At 48.0% G+C, this 7,884-nt stretch overlaps 1 long non-coding RNA gene across 1 annotated transcript; it reads right to left on the minus strand.

Moving 5' to 3' along the window:
• Window positions 1-343: 343 nt before the first annotated feature.
• LOC147986877 (uncharacterized) lies at window positions 344-2,979 on the minus strand. The gene is made up of 3 exons (XR_015615246.1): window positions 2,913-2,979; window positions 799-881; window positions 344-381 (listed from the first exon to the last, which is right to left on the minus strand). It is a non-coding gene; the product is annotated as an uncharacterized LOC147986877 (long non-coding RNA).
• Between the last annotated feature and the right edge of the window lie 4,905 nt (window positions 2,980-7,884).

Genomic DNA, 7,884 nt, shown 5'->3' on the forward strand with positions numbered 1-7,884 from the left:
CAAGACAACAATGTGCGCACATCAGTGTACTCATTCAGCAAACTAGTAATATGTACAACAGCAAGAGAACCCTTTGATTTCTGAAACATTATGCTCATTCAGTAAACTCAACAGTGTTAAAACATATTACTGCAAAAGGTAAGTGGCATGAATTACTACAGCTAAATTCAACAAGATAGCAAGAATTCAATTAACTACTATAGCTAAATCAGGAGACTCCTGATATGAAAGTGACTGATAATATACAAAAAGCTTCAGATGCTTCGTCACTTGTACAAAAAGCTTGATCTTCTGGGCTTAATACTGTTGCGGATGCCGGTGCCGAGGGTCTCCAAATATACTACTGATGCCGAGGGTCTCCAAATATACTGAACGGAGGTTCTGCATATGAATAAGGTGTACGATATTTAGCCAATGGATGAAATTAGAATACACTCGAGAGAAGAACAGGAAGTTGTCTCCAACCGCTATGTATCTCATCTTCTAAAAAAGAACTTCACTGCCAAACTAAACTCATAGGAAAGTTTGCAAGCTTTGACTTCAACTAAAATATGTATATAAGTTAGCTAGCTTTTGTGGAAATTAAATGCATTTTACTAGTTAACCTGCTATTGTGATTATTCAAGGAAAAGAAACAAGCATGCAGAGTTTCACGTCCTGAAACTGAAACTGAGCAAAAAAATGTAAACAGGGAAAAAACTGATGTTTATGTATCTCACCTTGACAAAAACTGATGTTCACTACCATTATACAGTTCCTGGAATAAAAAACTAAGATGTATTTCAAGATTAGGCTTACCTAATGTTGCAATCAATGAGCATCAACATCGCCATTTGTTCTATAAATAACATCATTTATTATCGTGCCAACATGATTAGTTCCTGTAATGAAAGAAAAAAAATGTTAAAGATTTATCATCATAACACCAAAAAATGCTAAATATCACTAAAAACATAGTTTGTTACCGCGAGGTCGCATCCAGTCTTGCAGACAGATTAATGCCTCTAAAGTGGTAGGAAGCAATCTGGTCCTATAGTCACTGAGTATTCTTCCTCCAGTGGAGAAGGCCGACTCTGATGCTACACTAGATGCAGGTGCAGCCAATACATCCTTTGCTATCCGAGATACTATGGGGTACTTGTGTGCATTATTGGACCACCAACATAGTATGTCGAAGCCATCTTCTTGCGGGCAAACCTCATCTTTTAGGTAAATATCAAGTTTACTCAGCTTTGCTCGATTTTCTTGATTTTGCTTAACTTGTTTGTTCCATTGATCCCATGGGTTATCAATAATTGTACCAACATTATTGGTTCCTTGATCAATTCCCATATTTGACTCACCCTCATGCATAGAATATTCAACAAATAGATCTTTGAATGTTCTCTTCACTTTAGCAAGATACCTTGTTGCATCACTTTCAAGTCCAGATTTTAAGAAGAACTCCAAGAATTTAAACTTGTACCTGGGGTCGAGTATGACCGGAAGACAAATGGTCAAGAATGACAGCTTCCAGTACTTCATGAACTTTTCTTGCATTGCTTCAACCATGGATTTGATGACAATATCCTTATGTTTGGTCTCTCTTTGCAATATTAGATGAATTTTCCAAAGTTCATGGAAATACAAATGAGATGTTGGATATAATGTACCGGACACCACCATAGTTGCATCGAGGAAAACCTCTAACAAGCTGCAAACAGATTCTGCCATTTCCCATTCAACATTTGTGGGTTGACATGTAAATGTGGTGTCCTACAACTTCATAGTGGCGAATGCTCTCCTATACTCCAGGGCTATTTTGATCATCAAATGTGTTGAATTCCACCGTGTAAGGACGTCCAGAGATAGGCTCTTTTTGCAAGCAATGCCTTCTTGTGCAACTATTTCCTTAAATTTCTGTTTTCGAGTGGGGGAGCTTCTAACAAACTTGATGCTTTCCCTGATATTATCCACAGCCTTGCAAGTAATCTCCAATCCATCTTGGACAATATGGTTGATCACATGGGATGCACATCGACCATGTAAAAGATCTCCTTTACAAGGTAGTAGATTCTTTCCTAGCAAATTGGATTTGATGTAGCGCACACACGAGTTGTTATTTGATGCATTGTCTAGCGTAACAGAGAATATCTTCTTTTGCAAACCCCAATGTTGTATGCATCCTAACATGATATTAAATAAATTTGTTCCATCGTGTGGTGTTTGTGCCTCGGAAAACCAAATCACTCTTTTCTGCAATTTCCAGTTCTCACTAACAAAATGGCATGTTATACACATATAGCTCTTGAGTTGACTTGAAGTCCACATGTCGGCGGTTAAAGAGACACGGGAGGTTAAGTTCTGCATAGCCTCTCGAAGCTTTGTCCTTTGTTCATCAAATAGGAGGAGGCAATCAAGTGTTATTGTCGTCCTAGACACCACCTCAAATGTAGGATTCAGACTATGCACGAATCGCCTAAACCCATCATATTCCACTATGGAGAATGGCAATTCATGAACGACAATCATCCTCATCAACTCCCAATGTGCTCTGTCGGGGTCATATTTCCATTTTTCTACACTGTTTGGATCAGATTGTGGCATGGCTGATTTAACTGAGTCGAGAAACTCATTGACCTTGGCTCTTTCCTCACAAACTAACAAATGCCTGATGCATTGACTAGTACCAGCTATTCTTGTGCAAATAAAAACTCTCTTGCAATATTTATAGTGTGCTTCCTTGATTTTGTTGCCATCATACACAGGATCATAATCATTCCAGATTTCAGATTTAAGTTTCCTTCTTTTTCTTTTATGTGAAAGACCTAAGGAATTTGAGATGAACAAATAACTTATGCCAAGACATTTGCGATATGCGCACAATTGACATTAAAACTTAACGTGTGTGCAGAATAGACATTAAAACTTACGAGGAATCTGAGGCAGTGTTGGCGATGATCGTTTCACACCTAATCTTGGAGATGCCTGAGATAACACGATATTAACCCCTGGGGATCCCACTATGGGCACCAGTAACGGTGACCTTAGCCTCTTCTTTGCGAGTCTTTGCTTTTCTCCTGAGTAACCTGTTTTCAATCATACAAATAATGCATAAGTAAGAGCACAATTTTCAATTAATTTGTATCTGGTTGCAAACAATACTGGGCCCAATTGCAAATAATATATAAGTTAACATTTGCATTTCCAATCTCTACATCTAGTAGTTCTTGAGCTCTCATGTATGTAAACATATGAACTATTCGAAAGAACTATCTCAGTTCACCCTCTCTGTCCAAGATACTAATACAAACAGAGAGTAGATGACCCATCAAGATTAAAAGGCAAGGGAGCTACATGTACCTTGGTGAGGATCTTGGGTCATTCGGACAAGGGAACAAAGTGTTGCAGCTGCATCGACTTCATCAGTTGACACATGCCCTTTGTTCTTGGATGCATGCCCTTTGTTCTTGGAGGATAGGAAAGGGCGCGGCAAGGTTGCAGGAGCCCTTACTAAAGCGGAAGGTGACGAAACAGCAGCTCCAATCAAGGAGGGAAGCGATGGAGAAACCACAGCTTCAGCATGTGAGGGAGGCAGTGGAGGGACAACATCTCCATCGAGGATTTCAGTAGGGCAGTCCCGATGTGGAGATGGCACCGTCGACACCACCATGATTGCTCAATAAACAAGGAGTTCTTCTGACCGTATATCACAGGAACGCAAGGAACCTACACCCAGGCAAAACATACATGAGCACTGCATCATATACATCAACTTAATGAGAATACCAAAGATGATAACACTTTATATGGCTTGAAATTCTGTCAACAAAGGCACAGCAGCCTACAAATCGACCGCTCCAAGATTCTCGCACATCTACGCCCACAAGCACAGCCTACCAGGCTAACAACACGAATAGCAGATCTGTGACATCAGGAAACCGCAGCAACGATGAATCCCCCATAACTAATCAACCAGTGGACCAGTCGTTGGGCGAGGACGCAACCTTGAACCAGAGCAAGAAAGGGGAAGGGGAGAAGCCCGTACCCGGCGAGGACGTCGAAGTTCCGCAGCAGGCCGTCGGGGCGTGCGCACAAATTGGGAGGGGACTTGGCGGTGGCGCCGAGGCAAGGGTGGCCGGGAGGTGGAGGGCGTCAACGGCGAGGAGCAGGCCGTCGTCGAGGAGGTGGCGAAGGAGAAGCGTCGGGTGGGCGATGCAGCAGCCGCCGCCGCCATCATCGGTAGGCACTAGGTTTTTTGTTTGAAGCTAGGTTAGGACTTATGCGGGATTGCGGCAAGCCCGCTGGACTCGGCGGCGTGACCGCTTGGGCCCGTTACACACAAGGCGGTTAGCCCAACGGCATTTTGCGGGCTATTTTTGCGGGGCGGCGTGGCGGCCGAGCGGGATGTCCCGCGCCGCTTGCACCCTGACCCCAAGGACCCATGAGAGGGTTGTGTTCCTTCCCCACTTCCTCCGCGGACTGGGCTTTCCTATCCACCCATTCGTCCGGGGACTCATGTTCTACTACGGCCTGGATTTCCATGATCTGGCCCCGAACTTTATCCTCAACATCTCAGCGTTTATCGTCGTGTGTGAGGCTTTCCTCTGCATCCGCCCCCATTTCGGCCTATGGCTCAAGACTTTTAATGTCAAGCCAAAGGTGGTGCCCGGCAACCAGGCGGAGTGCGGAGGCGCCATGGTGGGAAAGATGCCCAGCGTCTTATGGCTCGAGGGCTCCTTTGTGGAGACCCTGAAGGGGTGGCAATCGGGGTGGTTTTACATCACCGAGCCGCGCGACCCTGAGTGGGTCGCAGCCCCCGAGTTCCGGTCCGGACCCCCAACGCGGCTCACGTCCTGGAAAGAGATGGGCCTGTCGTGGGGCAGCAAAGGAGAGGTGAGTGGACTGCAAACATGCATCCAAACCCTGGTGGACAAGCAGCTCAAGCTTGTCAACATAGTCCGGGTCATGCTCATCCGCCAGATCCTCCCGTGTCAACAACAGGCCTTCAATCTGTGGGAGTTCAACCCGGCGCAGCACCGAACTCTAAGCAGGCTCTTTGACACGATGTAAGAAGATGTCTGGAAGGTGCTTTTCAAGGGCGCTGAGGTTCCCGCATCTGCTACCAAGGATCGCGGATTCAGCGCGTAGCGTCACGCCAGTGCGGTAAGTTGTTTGTGCCTTTTACAGGGTATTAGTTTTTCATAGTTTAACTCTATGCGGGATCTAAGCTCCCTTACCTCTGACAGGTTTGGCAGGCAAAGTCCGGACAGATCGACTGTCCGGCTCCTTTGCCCGAAGAACCAGCCGATGCCCGCTTGGCGAAGTTGCTGGTTCCGGCACCCTATGTGGTGCCGGAGAAGAAGACCATGAAGAGGGCCACGGGGACTCGAAAAAGTGCCCGGCGCCAGGAGGTGTCAGGTTCATCATCCGACGGCTCCAAGGCGCAGTCCTCCCGTGAAGACGAGGAGGAGGAAGAAGAGACCTCTCCCCCTCCAGCGGGGGGAGAGAAGAAAAGGAAGGCCGCCCTTACTGAGGAGGACGAAGGGTCCAAGAAGGGGAAAACCCTTCCTCCGGACTACTCCACCGACGCCGACGATGGTGGAGAGGAGTGGCCGCTCAGGGCCAAGCCCCTGGCGAAATCGTAAGTATCCGGATACCAGAGTAATTCATAGTATTTCTTTATTGCACAGCTTTCCCTTATGTCGAATGTGTTTATGCAGCCCACCCAAAGACCGGCTCGACGCGTCGTCGAGCGGTTCACTGGACTCGTCGGATGTGAATTCACTTCCGATAGCTTCCTCCCCCCGCCCTACGGATGACGCCGAAGTGTTATCCCAACAGGTTCCAAGCCAGGAGGAGGTGGTCTTGGAGGCACCGCAAGGCGACCTCCCGGACTCCAGGAGTAAAGGGGATAAAACCCCCCAGGGCTCCAAGTCCGGCTCTAGGTCGGACACCGCTCTGGAACCTTCAAAGGTTCCAGAGTCCGGCGGGCGACCTCCTTCCAAGAGGAGCAAGCCCACGGTGCCGGTGACCCCTGTCAAAACGAAGGCGCCGGACAATCTGCTGGACATGCTCAAAGGCGCCTCCATCGATGAGGAGCACCGCACCATTATGAGTGCGGTGGTTCAGAAGGTCCAGTCCGCCAAGAGCGGACTGACTGAAGCTTGTACTAGCCTTTTAACAGGCTTTGAGGTAAGTAAAGAATGTGTAAATAATAGTACCGCATAGACAGTAGCCCCTGATGCTCTGTTTGGCGCTCGGGAAGAAAAGCCGAATAGAGGATCAAATTAAATTCGCAGGAGTCTAACAAAAAAGAGTCAATATGCGTATGCAGGCTTCTCTGCTGGCATCCGCCGTACTGACTGCGGAAGTGGACACGCTAAAGCAGAACCTCGAGCAGTCCGAGCAAGAGCTCGGGCGTGCCAAGAAGCAGCTCGAGGACAAGGAAGGTAAGAAATACCTTGTTTAAATATATAAAAAAGGTGCAATTGCAAAAAATGACAGGATTATCGTGGCTGTTGTAGGGGCCACGTCTGAGGTGGCGACCCTTAAGCAAGCGCTGGTCGAGGCCGAGAAGAGGGCGGCCACGGAGCGCACCGAGCGGCAGAAGTATGAGGCCCAAGTTGGCAAGGTGCAGAAGAGCTCCAGGTTCTCATGAAAAAACATGAGAGTTTGGAGCTTGACTCAAAGACGCGAGCGTCCGAGCTCGCAGCGGCTATTGAAAATGCCAAGTCTGCCAAGGCCGAATCCCAGAAGACCCTCCAGGAGTTGGATGCGGTGAAAAAGATAGCGGAGGGTAAGGCATTATTTATGCAAAGCAAACACATAAACGTGAGTTACTTGTTACTTACCCGAATCCGGAGCTCTCCAGGAGCGTTCGCAGATCTTCCCCGTAGCGTGTCTGATGCCGCCGCATTCTATCGAGCCGAGGAGGGCAGCTCGATAGAGAAGGTGTTCTAGTCTCAGTATGCTGAGGCCGGACACCCTGTGCCCCTGAGCGACCAGTTGAAGCAACTGGTCGAGCTCCACAAGGCGGCCGAACAGGCCATGAAGGGCCTCATAGTTCGGCTATGGCCTGGAGAGGCTCTGCCTGGGAGCTATTTCGGGCTGGTGCGGCGGCTGGTGGGGGCCTGTCCAAGGCTCGAAGTCATCAAGCGCTCCGTCTGCATTGAAGGTGCCCGTAGGGCCCTTGCCCGTGCTAAGGTGCACTGGGGCAAGCTAGATGATGAGAAGCTTGTGAAGGACGGGCCACCGCCGGGGAAAGAGCATCGCAAGCCCGAGAATTATTATAAGGATGTTCTGAAGGGTGCCTGCCTTATGGCGGATGAATGTTCCAGGGATGTAATTTTTGAGTAAAACTCGCTCGTTTTGTCCTGTGCGCTGAAAACTTGTTCATATGCGCTAAGCAATGCTGTTGGAATTTAAAATATTACCTTCTGTGCGGCTGTTTATCAATTCTGAGAGATGGCGAGTCATCGGCTTCTGCCCCCGTGCCGCTAGTGCTGGGGTGTTCGGGGATAAACCTGTGCGCTCTTTTTCCCATGTTTGGGTCCTTCGAGGGAGGCGCTCAGCACAACGAACAAGGCAATCGGACTATAATGTGTGAACACTCTCACTTAGCCATAGAATTCTATAATTTTAAATTTCGGCGAAGCCCCTGGTATTCGGAAGACCGAGTTTGGGGCGCTATCCACGCCTTGGCCGGACAGAGCCGACTCCTCACTCTAAGCGGCATAAGTCTTTAGGGACTCGAAAAACCTCTCGAACAGCGACTGGCTCTCGCTTCATCATGACAGTCAGTTTAAGCTTTCTCTACTGAGGTGCTTGACCCAGCTCAACTGGGGCACAATCGCAGTAGTTCTCCTACTGCTACCTTAGCCGATATAGCGGAACGTAAGGCAC

Source organism: Triticum urartu, chromosome 2A (genome assembly GCF_056163025.1).
Source record: "Triticum urartu cultivar PI428250 chromosome 2A, HENAU_Tu73, whole genome shotgun sequence".
In the NCBI taxonomy this organism is placed as follows: domain Eukaryota; kingdom Viridiplantae; phylum Streptophyta; class Magnoliopsida; order Poales; family Poaceae; genus Triticum; species Triticum urartu.